General features: G+C 40.6%; 1 long non-coding RNA gene across 9 annotated transcripts; it reads right to left on the bottom strand.

Moving 5' to 3' along the window:
• Positions 1 to 348: 348 nt before the first annotated feature.
• Positions 349 to 11,217, bottom strand: LOC121069850. Of its 9 annotated transcripts, none has more exons than XR_005819678.1 (7): positions 10,808 to 11,217; positions 8,751 to 8,828; positions 8,578 to 8,653; positions 5,426 to 7,021; positions 4,007 to 4,276; positions 2,758 to 2,911; positions 349 to 1,018 (listed from the first exon to the last, which is right to left on the bottom strand). It is a non-coding gene; the product is annotated as an uncharacterized LOC121069850 (long non-coding RNA). The 9 variants fall into 9 exon arrangements; XR_005819674.1 differs by lacking the exon at positions 10,808 to 11,217 and adding an exon at positions 8,962 to 9,450 and having other exon boundaries at positions 5,172 to 7,021; XR_005819670.1 differs by lacking the exon at positions 10,808 to 11,217 and adding an exon at positions 8,962 to 9,450.
• Between the last annotated feature and the right edge of the window lie 225 nt (positions 11,218 to 11,442).

Genomic DNA, 11,442 nt, shown 5'->3' with positions numbered 1-11,442 from the left:
GAGGGGGAGTGGAGAGGCAGGTGACCTATTCTCCATAATCACCAGTGACAGGACCCACGGGAACGGTGTTAAGCTGAGGCAGGGGAAGTTTAGGCTGGACATCAGGAAGAGGTTCTTCACCGAGAGGGTGGTCGCACACTGGAACAGGTTCCCCAGTGAAGTAGTCACTGTACCAAGTCTGTCTGAATTTAAGAAGCGATTGGACTGTGCACTTAGTCACATGGTCTAAAATTTTGGGCAGACCTGTGCGGTGCCAGGAGTTGGACTTGGTGATCCTTATGGGTCCCTTCCAACTTGGGATATTCTATGATTCTTTCCCTTCCCTTTCCTTCCCAGAGATGCCAGGCAGTGAAAACTAGGGTTTGGTTTGGTTTTGTTTTAAATCAAGCCATAAATTATGTGTATTTGACAATTCATTTTTAAAAAATTTTTGACACTCCGGGGTTCAGATGCTGCAGGGTGTCCTTCTCTTCTGCAGAAAAGGCTCTCGACTTGGTTTTATGGTGCACCAAGGTCAGGACTCACATGATGTCATTGCCCTTCCAGGAGTCATTAAGGGTAGCCTGAGTGGATCAAAACAGGGTACTTTGGGCACCTGCTTTGTCTGTCTAGGTCAGGATTGCAACTTCCATAAGGAAAAATAGAAGCATTTCTGAATTAAAGTCTTTCTGGATATAAACCAAAAAAAATAAATAAATCCATTTTGCACTAGAATATTCTAATACTGAAATTTCCACAGGGGAGAAAATCTCTGCCAAAAACAAAAAACAAACAAACAAAAAAAACAACCCACCCCCCACCCAAAAAAAAAATCAAACAAAAAAAAACATTTCTGGGCACAACAATCCCTTACCTAGAATGAAAGATATTACAGAAAGTCTTTTCCATTTAGTTTCAAGCAGACAAGCAAAGATAAGATAATGGCAAGCTTTCCTCAAGTCACAGCCTCTATGTCATTATCCATTTTTTCCTTTTATGGAGATGTCCATGCTGGGAAAAAAAATATGGCTGGCTTTATCTGAAACAAAAATGAATTACAAGGAAGAAGTAACATTAACAAACTGTTCAAACAGTGTTTAGTAAGGAGCATAAATGATGCTTTCCTATTGGCAAAATATCTCTTCTGATCCTGGGTTTCAAGAAATGCTGGGTTTGTGGATGATGCACATAGAAAACAAATGCAGATACACTTATTCTTTTTTTTTTGGCCCTGAAAAATGTTGCTTAATTAAATAACCAGAAACAATTTTATTCAGCAAGAGTTGATCCTCCCTCTGCTTTGCTCTTTCTTGTTTCCTTTTGCTTCTCCAGTCCCTTAATAACAGATGGGCACAATGGCGTTAAAAATATTCCCAGCATTCTCAATGGCAATACTGAGGAGACCTATATGCTGCTATTAACATTAATTGGCAACATTGCCCTTGATGGACAAGCTATTATCTTCCTAAGCTTTAGTTGTCCCATTCTGAATACTTATCTTTATCCAACTGGTAAAGTCAAGGTCCCACTCTATTGTTTTCTCCCACAGAGGGTGATTTATTTGATAATACGGTTTCAAACACAATTTCTTCCTAAATTGTCCTATCCATTCCATTATTTCTTTTCTATTATCTCCAAACTCCAAAAGACTAGGTAAAAAAATTAGGTGCCAAATTCACTGGAAGTTTAGAAACTCAGACTGACATCTCTAAATCCCTTTGATGAGATTCTGTGATGTCCTTCTGTCTTTCCAATTAACTTGGAGTGGTGCAGTTGTGATAAAAAGATCTGGTCAGTATTTGTCTTCCAGACGTTGTGTAAATAAAAGTATCTATTTCATCTACACTTAGTCATTGTCACAGTTGCAATGCACATTTTTTATTTGATAAAGGTCATGCTTACTTCCTTTCCATGCCACAGACACATTCTGCATGTGCAGAGTGTCATGATTAAATAAAATTTAAAATAGACTGGAACAGGTACTAGTCAAAATGCTCTTGGGGAAAGCGGTGATGTTTATATTATCAGGACAGCCAAATCTTTAATGCTGTGATACTGTCATAGCAGTTCACAACTAAGCCACTTTATAAATGTTAAATTCCTAAGGAAATGGAAATTTGCGTTGTACTTGTTTTAGAACGTTACTTCCACATGTCACTTAGATCCTGAAAATGCAGTCGATGTAAAGCAAAGAACTTTTCCAATATGAAGAGGTAGGTGTTGGGATTTTCCTTCCGTTTGAATGAAAAGCTCAATTTTTGCTGCCCTGTTTTTTTCTTTTTCTTTTTTTTTTTTTTTTTTCCTGGAAGTTATGTAAAAGTCTTTCTTCTCAGCATGGTCTTCTGATCACAGGAAGATATCTGGGGCCCGGTTCTACCAGTGCATAGACAAAAACCAGCAAAAAAAACATTTCCCTATTGCCCAAGGAACAGCTATTTGAGGCCAACACTGTCTGTTGACCAAAACTCATCATCTGACAACAAGACCAAAAGGCAAATTGATTTTGTCTGGCTGGCAGGCAGGCTGGAGCGCAGATTCTGCAGCTCTGCCTCCTTGGCCCCATTCACTAGACTTTGCTCAAGACAGACAATTACAGAACAGGCACAAAAGCTGGCAAATTGACATGATTATTTTTTTTTCACTGACACAACCCCTGGGTGTAGCTAGTTTGCTCGTTTTCCATATACGCACTCTAACGCACTGAGTCTACTTAGCTAGGTAGGACAGGGTGAACTCTTTCTTTGTTACTGCCTTGAAAGCCCTGTAATAATGCCTTACCATTTCTTCTTCCGCCAGGTCAGAGCCCTTCTCGACTTTCAGGCAACATCTTGCAGACAGCCAAGAAGAGACCCGTGTGTTCAGCATCTTGTAGTAACTTGAATTCTTTGCTTTACTTCAAACTCGTGGCTTTCTCAAGAGCAGGGTCATTGTACTGAAACAGAAGAGAGCAAAGCTCCAAGCTATCAAGCAGAGTACAAGCAGATTAGGAAGAAATGAAATTCATCAATACAGTGCCCTCTTGGTCAAAAGTTCACTAAGAGAGAAGGGAACTGTACGATGCCCCCATCTCCTTTTAATTGGCTTGGAGCTGTTTCCTACCATGCTCAAGCAGATGTGGTGTCAATAGAAGTCATGCAAAAGCAGAAACTTTTAATTATTTTAAAATATCCTGCGTCATCCTGGGGAGCTGTGCTTAGGACTTGACAGGGAGAGAGACAGGGAAAAAAAGAGAGAATGAGCTAATATTTGCTAGACTAAATCTCTGAATTTGCTTCCAAAATATTTGTGCCCACTGTTTATTAATGTAAGAGTTGTTCAGCAGCACATAAGGAAAAATAAAATGCTGTAAGCATTTTTGCAAACATGAGTATTTGTGGCAGAAGCATTGTGCGATTACATGGGATTTATTTAAATCCTTCTCTTAACTCAAAAAATTGCATCTGTCTGGCAAGGGAAGAAACAGGTCATCATGCAACCTACTACAAAGCACAAAACAACTAGCTGTATATTGGGTATTTGAAACTTTGGCTATAGGGCAGAAGCTAGACTGAAATACCTTTGCCACAGTGTAGGCAAACCCATATTTGAAATATGGCCACCATGGGACAGATCACAAGCTCACGATAATGTTTAGCAAGAGTGAAACGTAGCTACAGCAGGCTCACCTGAAGATAAGCATCTCACCTTAGCATAATGAGCAACAAATGCATAACTAAATGTTGTGAAAAGCAGAAAATTTCCTGTCTACCATTATGGCAAATGTGTTTTCTAACACTGATTTGGCATTTCTCACAAATATTTTATTGACCCATCTTTCTTAGCACTGTGAAATTAAGCCACAACTGAAACCCTCTGGTTAAACCTAGCTCCAGGTCCTACATTATCCAAGTACCTCCAACCAATATGAGTTTTTAAAAGTGCTTACTGTTTACTCATTTCCCACTAGGTGTTACGAGGCACTTTGCCACTGAGTCCAAAAAGAGATTAATGAGGCTACTACAGCAAGCTTTGAAATACCCCAACCTACCTTTGTGTTCTGCCTTATGAAGCAAAAGAAAGATCAGAGGAAATATTTGTTGCTGATCAAATATTGATTTATTACAATAAAAATTCTGGCCAGTTATGATTATCTGCCAGCCGTATTTTTGCAGGGCTGCTCTCGGTACCTATGCCTCCTGGGACTTAGTTTAGCACATCAAAGTGTCTGTCAGCACCAGTAGTTCTTTGTAGCACTAACAGGATCAGTTCAACAGTAAGTCCCCTTGAGGACAAATGTGTACAGCTGCTGAAAAGCATCCTAGAAAACAAAACAAAACAAACAAACAAAATCTTACCAAAAAAAGAAGAAAAAAAAAAAGACAAGTTTGTGCAGGATGGGGCAATAACAAAGCAGAGGAAAAAAAAAAAAAAGTAAGCACTTGCAGTGAAGTCTCGATTTTTTTCTTATGACAAATACCCTCTTTTCAAATTTCAGAAGTGACGTGTAATGTTTTACTTTTTGGCAACACCATGTAGCCACAGCTAAGTCTGATTTCTGCAAATGCCCCCACACGGACTCCTTCAGGCAACACGGGCAGTCCTTCTGCAGTCTGTGGACAGTCTTGTCTATCCAAACAGTGTAGTTGGTGCTCTCTCCTCCCTATGGGCTCTCCAGCTTGGCACCATACAGAGTCACCAGCTGTCCTGGGACACCCAGATGCGTCTGGAGGTACGTCCAGTGATGCCCAAGCCCAGGCTTCCAGGTAACACAAGTACACTTTCAAAGGTGACTTTGATGACATGTTTGAAACCATGCACCCCTCACCTAATGTATCAGGTGTAGGATGCACTTAAATGCCTGCAGTATTAGGGCGCTGCTCGGTACAAAACATACTAATAACCATCCTGAAAGCTTAACTGCTTCATACTATAAATAACTGATTGCCTTTCTCCCCTGTGACTGTTTGTGTATTTCTTTAAGATTCTCAGTTTAAAATAAACACAGACAGAAACAATACATTAGAAGGTGCCAAACTGTACATAATGGAAAGGCATGTGGAAGAGCGCACGCTATTTCTGAAAGGCTGACAGACTCAGGCAATGTTTTTCTTAGTTTAATAATAAATAATCATAGCTTTCAAAGCACACATATTGCATTAACAAGCACAGGATGACACGGAAAAATGCTCAGGTTTTTGGCTGGTGGAACTTACTTGCAAAAACTGTTTGCCAGAAGTGACAGTTTGAAGGAAGATGGGAATGCATCTCCTTGGATCATAGGGGCCTTTCATCTAATTCCTAATTACTGTAGGTGCCCCTCATTTGTCTGTTGTTTTGTGTTGACCTATTTTAGTCAGTATGACTTCTGGTGTTTTGCAACAAGGATCATTGTATGGGAGTCACAGTGAAAAAAGGTCAGGGACTACAGCTAAGTGAGAACTTTCTAACCCAGAGGGGAGCCCAGTACCTTGACCAAGGTGGAGCTGAGGCTGGGAGTCTGAGCAACAAGGATGGCCCAAAGGTAGTCCAATGGTCAGGGACATTCAAAGTCCATCAGGCAAGGAACAAGGCAAACACACACACAGAGGCAAGTCTAGATGAAAAGAAATCACAGAGAATACACTACAACTGAGTCCAAAATAGCAGACAGGTAACTCAGTCGTGAGAGGCAACGAGACTTCGGCAGTAGAAAGCAAGAATAAAGAGGGTTCTATAAGAAACGCAGCCAAAACCAAGTAGCAGGCTGAGCAGCAGTGAGATTACTCTTGGGTTCCTGAGAGGATAAATTACTTGAGATTTCCAACTGATGAGGAAGATGCCATTCTAGGCTCCCAGTTTCCTTGTTTTCTTAAGTGTTGGATGTTGGTAGATTGGGGCATAAGTGGATGGATGTCTTCTGGTCACTTTGGACAGAACGTTTGTTACCCATGACAGCAAAGGAATGGACACAGCAGGGCCAGACTGTGTTGCTCTGGTTGGATTTTGATCCACAGGATTACATTGCTGTTCCTCTCCATTTTAACCAAAAGAAGACACATCACAATGCACTCTTATTATGGCCTCACATCTTCCCACAGCCTTCCTCATCTGGAAGAGCTTGACAGAATCCAGCAGCTGCTGCTCCCAGCTCACCTTCCTTCCCTTCTCCTGTTGGCTTTTCTTCCAGCTTTCAAAATCAGAGAGGCTATTTGCTTCACTCCACACAATGTGGCTTTGCATTTTGTTGGGCTGCAAACCATGCTGGCATTCACATTGACTTTGTTTTATTCGGCTGTTTCCCAGCCACACATGTACAAAAGCTGTTTTTATCTTTTACCTCTCATTCAGATGTCATATACACCTCGACTTTTCTGAGCTGTGCTTGCTTTATGACCCGCTCACTCAGAAAGCTGGCAGGTGTCTGCTGCATTTATGTTGGGAATTTGTCTCTTATCTTCAGCAAAACTGTCCTGGAGATTTTGGTCTAGATGACACCTTTCATATGTTTTCAGATATCATCTGGGTTTAGCCAGGAAACCTGGACTGATATGACAGCCTACCCTACACAAAGGTAGAGCCAGACAGTACTACAAGCGCATGGGATACCTGTGGAAGTATCTCATCCCCATGAAGGCAAAAGGAAGATTTTCTCCCAAGTACTGTCCTGCATTCACGGTTTGGATTTCTCAGTGAGTTTGAGTAACTAACAGGTAATGGTGGTACTTAACTCAAACAGCAGAGCCTGTCAGGTGCAGAGGGGAAAGCTTTGTAGAGGGAGCAAAATTCTGTCTCCAGAAATAAATGCTCAGAGTGATGTCATACTCTGCCAGCGTGGCGGCCGCAGCTGGAAAGCGTCCTGTTGCTTTCTAAATGTGAAAGTCATTGTATAGTTATATTTCATAATCATGTACACCTTACATTTTTAACATTGCCAGGAAGACTGTTTAAATATCTTAGCACAAAGGGAGTGTTTGCAATAATCCTGTCTCCTGAAGAGACACAGCCCATAGAGCTCAGAATGGTCTCTGCTGCCAACTCTCCTTTTAGTAAATGAATTCCCATCTGCAGGGGGGCAGGGGCTGTGCTGGAGAAATTTCAGAGAGAGATAATAAGACATTTCTCCACCAGAATTATGGCTAAATAAAATTTGGCATAAATTCAGCCTTGTCTAGCCTAACAAATACCTGCTCCTCAGTTTTGTTAACTGGTTTGTCATACTTACACATACAGGCACACCTGTACACACACGGTGCGTTATTTATTTTTTTGACATTTCTAATTACTGAGAATAGAAATAGTACATTAATGCCCAACCTGTGCAATCAGTACCCTTCCCACTAATGTTTTCCTCCTCGATTACCCTTACTGATTTCATACTGTTAGTACTCAGTTGTACCTTTCATCTATTTACGAAGAAGTATACCTGCACAATTGTACAGTAGTTTTAGACAACACTTTGAATGTAAAGCTGATCAGACAATAAGCCTGTTTCTATTTCATGGTAGCTATGGAAGTTTTGAACTGTAGTGTGGAGCATAACCAAACCTCACTAGATGCTTTTTGCAAAAACCGAATCTCATGTCTTTTTCTCTCCCCTGCTACCCATAGATTGAAAGTTAAGATTTTCCTGCATGTAGCCTTAGGGCTACTCCATTTATATAAGCTCTTTCTAGTCCTTAGTCTGAATTAAGGCATGATTTTTCACCCCGGATGTCTGGAGCTGAGAGTGCAAAGGTCTGAATCTTTTTTTCCACGTCCAAAGCTAGTGTGCTAAATCCCAGGAGTTTAAGAAAACAGAAAGATGTGGAAACATCACTAAAAGGAATGCATAGCCCAGAAGTGTTATGGTGTGACATGACATCATATACTGGCTGAGACTAGCTTAAACAGCAATGTTCTTACTGGTTCCTGTACAGTTTAGCTGAAGGCACCTCCTGTAAGCATCAAGAATGGTTATTGAATTGCAGACCATATTTTGTCTAGGGATCTACTAATGAAATGAAATCATTTCTAGGACAGATTGCAGGCGCCAGCTTTTCAGCTGCTGTAAATCAGCATAGCTCCATACATTTATACCAGTTGAGTGTCCGACACGTGTCCACCTGTATGCCTAGTTCAGTAAGCTGGCGGAGGAAAGGCGTTTTGAGGATGGGGTGTACACCCTGTATTAAGTGTCAGTACCCCACATATGCTTACTTGTGTCCCTTGCATATTCATTTGGTGGCAGATCTGTAGAGCGTATTCAGGACTGGACCCAACATTGTGAAATTTGCCTGGCCTCTGGTTCAGCATTTCAGCTGAAAGCAACCAGACTCCAAAAGCTACCAAAACTTGTTGGAGGAAAAGACTCCACATACTGCCTTAAAATAAGTTATACAGGAGGAAAAATACAGCTTGGGGCTTTCAAAATGTGTTCACTTTGTACAGACGGGAGTCCTTAGCATGCTGGAACAGGGAGCAGAGCTTGGAGGAGCATGGTTTTACAAAGTCAGAGTAAATTAGAAAAATAGATAAAATCCCCTCACAGTTCACAGTTAAAGAATAATCATACAGCATCTGCCTTCATGTCTGAGGCTGCATTACAATGAAGGACACACTCAGTCTCGCAAACGCACATTGCCAGCATGGCTTATCTCCTACCTCTCAAGCTGATCCTTCTGCCTCAGTTAAGTAGTTTTCCATTGACTTTTTCTGTTCCTCTTCAGTGCAGTATGAGCTTTTGATGACATTGGCAGTTATGAAACTTCTAAAATTCAGATCTTGTTTAATATGAGGACAATCTGATTTTATGGTATCTTTTCTTTTGTACTTACCCTGAAATGGTTCAGCCTTTTTGAAAGGACTCAGACCCCTGAAACAGAGATGGATTTCTCTAGAGTTCAGCTCTACTCCTGTAAAAGTCAAAAAGAACGGGCAGGGGGGAAGAGAAACGTATTACTGAACACATACCACTTCTAATATTCAGTTCCTCATTTACTTACATAGAGATGAGGGGATATTGCTAAAATCTCTTTAAAAACTCACTGATTCAAAAGTTTACTCATTAATATCAATTTCATAGGCCCTTCTGTCTTTGAAGAAACAGTAACCTTTCCTCCTAACTTAACCCTCATTTATTTATCTTTGCCTTTTGCCCTCACACCCCTGCCCCCTTATATCTAGCTGGTAGCCAGTTTCTTTTAAATATCACCTGTTATGAGGAAGGTTGTTAACCTGTTACAGATCTCAGCTGGATCGTTACATACCCCCATCTGCTCTTGGTAATATTGCAACTGTTAGTAAGTCATTACAAACTTCCTTTCCCAGATACTTGCATCTTTCATGGTTCTGTTACAGTGCTGCCTTGAAGCTTTTGGGCGCTCCTGATTTATATAGGTGTGTCGGGCCACAAAAAAAAAGGCAGAGTTTCCATAAGGATGTCCTGCAGCTCCTTAATGTGACCTGCACAGTGCAGAGGATAATGTCTCCCCAGCATCTGTGTAAAGCTGATTTTGTCAAAGAGAGAAGATGTGACTCCTCTGTGGTCATGCATATGCATATATAGATATATGTATATATCTATCAAGAGCCACCTCACTCCTTCTCTTTATGTTCATGATGGCAACAAAAGAAAAATACTCAGGGATTCTGCAAGGCTGCACCTCCTCGTCCCCATGCCCGCTGCTCACAAGTGCAGAGGCTCACGCTCTTGCAGAGCAGAGGTGACATTGACAAAGAAGGATAGCTGGTGCTCAGGGAGGGCAAGCACAGCTCAGTGCTTGCATGCCACACTATGCTGCTTTGAAGGGCTGCAGTGTTAAAACCCCTAGGTCAAAGCATTTGCTGCAATCTGAAATGCTTTCCCCCATGCTGCTTTAGGGTCACCATCAGCAGATGGCAGGAATCACAGCTCCTTTAAGCCCAGCAATGATTCCTTCCTGTGCTCTGGCTAGCTTTGCTAGTAAGCCTCTGTGCTGGATCTTGATGCAAATCTGTGGTTTAAAGCCACTCGCTGCCTCTTTACTAACTGTCAGCACTTGGTAATTGTCTTAAATTTTGCTTTACGTCACCATCAGTGCAGAATACTATGGCAAACAAATACAATGGAGGAGAGCATGGTAAATAAATCTTCAAAGACCTGTTTGTATTAACCGTCACAAAAATATCTGAAGTGTTGACAAGCAGAAATCAGAAGACTGATTCAGACATGTGGGGCAACCATTAAGAACATGCTTAAATGGATATATAGGTTTAAATGCCCTCCTGAACCTGGGACTAAATATTTGCAGATTGAATCTGCACTGATTAGCACCAATAGCCATGTTAAATTTCTGCTGAGCTCATAATATGCTCCTCCTTAATAGAGTGGCAAGGGAGTAGTGTACCCTCACTTCTTATTCAAACAATTATGAAATTATTTTGATTCCAGAACTAATTAACTGGACTGTATCTTAATCATTCGTACTAGTATCATACAGACTGTAAGCAAGCTATCATATGATTCCCTACCAGCCTGATATATTTCAATTTAAATGTAACTTAATAATTGCAGCACCAATTAGTTAAAATGTAAGTAGGAAAAAACATTGGATGGAGACATCTTAATTTAAATATAATCCATTAAGTAAAAACTGCTATTCTAATTAGTGATAATGTAGCACAATTAGGAAATAAAATTTGATTGGTACATTGGAATTTAAACTTAATTAGTAACTACTATTCTAATTAGTAAATGCAATACGTTTGGTGCAGGGTTTTGTCAGGAAGAAGTGCACATACAGCAGAGATGACAGCGGGGAAAGAGGCATGAGGAGATTTGAGGTAGGTAGTGCAGAGTAGAGGAGTTCAACCAAAGTTGAGCTCAACATCCTGTGTCTGAACCAGCACTGACCTTGCAGCAGGAGAGGTCTGATATCACTCGAAATCCTTGACGTGGAAGAGAATTTGCCATCACCTTCAGGTGGTCTACTCCCATGGTTAAATACTTCCAGTGCCCTGATTGAGAGTTTCACCTTGACTTTTACAGTTTTGTTTCCAGATATGGATCAGCAGGGCAAATTTTGATAAACTAGGGAAAATAACTGTGGAAGTCAGTTGTATCAGAGAACTCAAGGTTTTGAATTAGGAAGTGCCTAGGACAGCTTCATATCAAAGGCACTAAACCTAAGACAGATCTGCACTCTTAAGAAGGGGAGAAAATTGGAGAAAGGAGCTTGAGACCTAGCTCGATCAATAGCCTTCTCGGGAAAGATATTACAAATTTTTGTTTTAAAATGAGAGGGGAGGAACAATAACAAAAAAAAAGGCATTGGGTGTTTTTCTTTTTCTTTCTTTCTTTCTTTCTTTCTTTCTTTCTTTCTTTTTCTTTCTTTCTTTCTTTCTTTCTTTTCACAGAATAACCACAATAATTACAGCATCTATTTCCTGGAAAACAGTTCATTTAAACTTCTTGCTCGGGATGCATATTTAGCACTGTTTTCCATTGTATTACTTTGCATTTATTGACACTGAATTCTGTTTTATCAA

Source organism: Cygnus olor, chromosome 4, assembly GCF_009769625.2.
Source record: "Cygnus olor isolate bCygOlo1 chromosome 4, bCygOlo1.pri.v2, whole genome shotgun sequence".
NCBI classification, from domain to species: Eukaryota; Metazoa; Chordata; class Aves; order Anseriformes; family Anatidae; genus Cygnus; species Cygnus olor.
This window is presented reverse-complemented; position numbering and strand designations above follow the sequence as displayed.